This window comes from Propithecus coquereli, unplaced genomic scaffold (genome assembly GCF_000956105.1).
Source record: "Propithecus coquereli isolate 6110/MARCELLA unplaced genomic scaffold, Pcoq_1.0 Scaffold31, whole genome shotgun sequence".
Classification (NCBI taxonomy): Eukaryota; Metazoa; Chordata; class Mammalia; order Primates; family Indriidae; genus Propithecus; species Propithecus coquereli.
Window position 1 is genome coordinate 303,253 of NW_012148730.1, and position 4,994 is coordinate 308,246.

The window sequence follows — 4,994 nt, forward strand, 5'->3', positions numbered from 1 at the left end:
TAAATTTTCATTTCTCTGGGTGAATTGCCCAGAATCCAGTTGCATGTTTAGCTTTGAAAGAAACTGCCAAATTGTTTTTCAGAGTGCCTGTACCATTTTGCATTCCCATTAGTAACGTATGAATGACTCGGTTTATCCATATCTTTTTTCCACATTTGGTATTGCCACTATTTTTTTTAGCCATTCTCTAAGTGTGTATGATATTTTATTGTGCTTTAGATTTTATTTCTATGATGGCTGATGATATTGAACATCTTGTGCCTATTTACCATCAATATATCTTCATCAGTAAAATGTCTGCTGATGTATTTTGCCCATGTTATAATTAGTTTAAGAGGCCAGAGGGTAGTTCTAGAGAGCTACCCTGACTCAGGCTAACAGGCAAAATAAGAGAATGTGAGACCCCTCATGATTTACTTTTCTTGGCAGAGATGGCAGAAGCAGGGCTGAAGCTGCTTAAGTTGCTTCAAATTAGGATTGATCTTAGATATGGAATAGGACAAAGAGATGAGGTATCCCTAGGTTCATCTGTGAGACCTGGATAGGCCAAAAAAAGGAGGGAGATGTGGGGTGAGGGGAATGGCAAAGCAGTGCAAGGAGAGAGAGATGGGGAGGAAAGGTCTTCTTAGTAATATGGATTCATCACTCTCAGCCTGCTGTGTAGGATGCACAAAACTATTCTCCTAAACCTGCAGTTTTCAATTCAGGCTATCCATTCAAATCCCTCCAATACCCAGACTCAATACCAGACAAGTTGAATCAGAATCTCCAGGGGTGGGTCTAGTTATCAGTATTTTTAAAGTTCCTAAATTCATTCTAATATGCTATCAAAATTGAAAGCCTTATTTGATGGTGTATTTGTTTGTTAGAGCTGCCTTAATAAAATACCACAGACTGCTATTTTAAACAACAGAAATGTATTTTTCACAGTTCTGTAGGCTGGAAGTCCAAGATCAAGGTGTTGGCAGGTTTGGTTTGTCCTGAGGGTTCTTCGCTTGGCTTTCAGATAGCAGTCTTCTCATTGTATCCTCACACGGGTTTTTCTCTGTGTATGTGCATCCCTGGTATTTCTCTGTATGTCCTTATCTCCTCTTTTTACAGGGACACAAGTGAGATTGGATTAGGACAAAGCCTTATGGTCTCATTTTAACTTAGTTATCCCTTTAAAAGTTGTATATCCAAACACAGTCACATTCTGAGGTACCGAGGATTAGGGCTTCAACATATGAATTTGTTGGGGAGACAGCTCTGTCTACAACAGATGGTGTGAGAAATATTTTGGTCTGAAAAATTCAGCTCCCTTTTAGCTGCCTTCCCAGGAGTACCACACGATTCTACATTTATCTCATTGGGCAGAACTTGGTCATGTGGCCACACTTCGTTACAAAGGAGCCTAGAAATGTGGTATTTTTCTGGGAAGATGACTGCTCCAAATAAATTTGGGATTCTCTTACTTATACCAAGAATCATATTTGTTATATGATATATGTAATACTTTTATACCCAAGGTAGCTAGAAGCACTCTCTCAATTATCTGATCCTTTCTGCCCAACTCTCCAACCACAATTTTCATGAGTTCAAACAAAACTCCTGCTTCAGAGACACCTGAGCTTACATTCCTATCTTCCCAAATACCGTGTTCCAGACTCTGTCTGGCTCATCACAGTCTAGTATATATATGTTTAATCCATGTCATTCATTCACTCATTCATTCATTCAACAAATATTGGTTACCAATGATAGTGAGGTCTTCTGATGGGCACTAGAGATAGAGAACCTGACAGACACAGTCCTGGTCCTCATGAAGCTTACATTCTAGAGGTGCTGATACATCCAGAAATTATTTGTAAGAAAATAAAATAGGAATATGTGATAGAGAATAACTACAGTGGGGAGGGCACAGAAGGATTCTTTGAAGAAGTAATTTTGATCTGATACTCAAATAAGAGTTAATCACTGGAAGATACAAGAGCTGAGCACTCCAGGCAGAGGGAACAGCAAGAAGCAAGGCCCTGGAGTATGAACAAGTTTGGCATATTTAGGAAACAGTTTGGATGCCAGTACGTATGAGGGGATAGTGGTAGCAAATGAGGTTAGAATGGTAGGCCTCGTTATTCTTATTATGACGGAGTCATTAGTACATTTTAAGAGAAGAAAAGATATCATCATAATATACTTTGTTAGGAGTTCACTTTGAAAGCTCTTGGGAGAAAAGACTGAAAGAGTATAAAAGTAGGAGCAGGGAGATGAGTGAGGAGGCTACCGCAATCATGCAGCGTAGAGGTTACAGTGCCAATGCACAGGGTCTTAGCAATGTAGGAGGTGAGAAGAAGTTTGAAAGGGGGTGTACCCTGCAAGTTCTGAAGTGGCTGATTAAATAGATGTTTAGGGTGAAGGATAGAAAGGAATCAAGTGTGTCTCCTGGAATGTGGATCTTTGCAACTGAGTTAGGACAGTTTGCTGATACTAGAAAGTGGGGGGAGGACCGGGTTTGGTGTAAAGCCCAAAAATTGACAGTTATGTTTTGGCTATGTTGTTAATGTAGACTATGAAGATTCTCATTGGGGCCATGTGGTTGATGTAAAAGTCTGGTGGTTCTGAGAAAGCTCTTGGCTATGGCAAAAAAAAAAACAAAAAAAACCAAAAAAAAACAAAAAAATACAGACCAACCAAAACATGTACTGCTAAAGAGAATAATTCAATCAGAAAATACATGTTGACTCCACATATGAGCAAGACACAGCTCTAGATTCTGGACAGGATACAAAGACACCTTAATAATCAACTTTACTGAGGAAATGAAATCAGTATTTCAAAAAGCTATATGGTTGATGTAAAAGTCTGTTGGCTCTGCAAAAGCTCTTGGCTATGGCAAAAAAAAAAAAAAACAAAAAAAAACAAAAAAAAGACAAAAAATACAGACCAACCAAAACATGTACTGCTAAAGAGAATAATTCAATCAGAAAATACATGTTGACTCCACATATGAGCAAGACACAGCTCTAGATTCTGGACAGGATACAAAGACACCTTAATAATCAACTTTACTGAGGAAATGAAATCAGTATTTCAAAAAGATATATGTGGTGTCATGTTCATTGTGGCATTATTCATACTAGCCAAGATATGGAATCAATCGAAGTATCCATCAATGGGTAAATGGATAAAGAAAATGTGGTATATATACACGATGGAACACTATCTGCCCTTAAAAAAGAACTTGACGGACATTAAGTTAAGTGAAATAAGCCAGGAACAGAAAGACAAATACTGCATGATCTCACTTATATATGGAAATTTAGGGCGAGGGGCAAGATGGCAGATGAGAGAAAACTCCAGACAGAGTGTCTCTGAAAGAAAGACAGATTTAAGAAGAAAGTGAAAAAAAAATAAACAGGCAGACAAACATAGATCGGATGAGGGTCGGAAGGAAGGGTGCCTAAAAATACAAGAGACTCCACAGGAGGAAGTTACAGAGGAGAACTGGAAGGAGAAAGCCCCCCAAGAGGCTTGGAGACCAGCAACAAGGATAGGTGGAGTGGTCAAATTTCCCCTCCCTTGCATCTTAGGCGGCTGGTGGGCTCCTGAGATGTTGGAGAGACCTGCCAACATCAGCCCAGAGATGGCTGCAGCCAGTAAGCAGTGATCCTCTTGGAGACAGGGCACCAGACTCCCATCTGCCTCGGGGCACCTCCCAGCCTGCAGACCTGAGCTGATTGGCAGGCGCCATACTGCTTCATTTTCCTTTCCCCTTCCCTACCTGAGGCTGGGGAGACAAACAATTTAGCCACCACCCGGAAGCATCTGCAGGAAATGGGACCTTTCTTTTGGGGGCCTTACAGCAGAATGAGGGGTACTCAGACTTGAGCCCCCTACCAGCGAGCCCTCCAGGTGCTGCTTGCCTGGTGACTCCAGGAGAACAGGGCAAATCCCATTGGCACCCTGTGGGTGACTTGAGACCAGCACTCCTTTCCCTGACAGGGTCAGGGATTGACCTCCAGGGCCCAGGAGACAGGCCTGCAGACCAGATCCCATACACCCAGGTCTCGAACGCATTGCCCCAGGGCACAGAAGGGATATTTGTGAATGAGCCTACGGAGGTGTGTGTGCCTTCAGGGGAAGATCAGCATGCTTGAGGGCCAACCCTCCTCCCATGGGAGGGCCGTGGCCCCAGCACAGGCTGCAATCCTGGGCAGGGACCCTCCCAGCCTGCATCACAACCAGGGAATATCCACTGGCTTGAGTCCTGACTGCTGACAGAGGCCCAGGAGAAACCATGGAATAGGAGAGGGTGGAAAGGAGCGAGGCCTGCTCCAGACTGCAGGTCTCAGACAGCCCCACTCCCACACGCAGACTTTTCGGCTGAGTGGGGCCATTTCAGCCCCTCCCTGGCAGCTTTACCCAGAAGCAGAGAACAGAACTTTGACCCCTGCTAACAGCATTTGTGGTGCTTGAGGGAAGGCTCACCCAACCTAGCTCCACCCAGACTCACTCCCCCACCTGCCACTACTGAGATAGAGAATAAGGACACACCTGGAAGTCCCAGGGCACCACCCACCACCTGAGACACTAGAGTGCCTCTCCAGAGGAACAAGAGCTGGTGACAGGACCCAAAAACAACACTGCAGCCTGCTCCTCCCAGCAAGTGCCACCTAGTGACAGGGAGGTCATTCTGTACACCCTTTAAGTGCATCTACTGACTCATCATACAGGGTGTGGTGGAATCTCACCCACAAACACCACCTACTGGCTCAGAGACTAAACAGGGCATGTCATTATTCAAACAAAAATCTAAAGGTAAGAAGCAACAGCTGATCCAGATGGGAAGCAGTCAGTGAAAGAACTCTGGTAGTATGAAGAATCAAATGGAAAGCATGCCTCCAAAGGGGAACACCATCTCTATAGCATGGACATCAACCAAATTCAGAACAATAAAATGACAGAAGAAGAATTTCGAACTTGGATTGTAAGAAAACTCAATGATATGCAAGAAA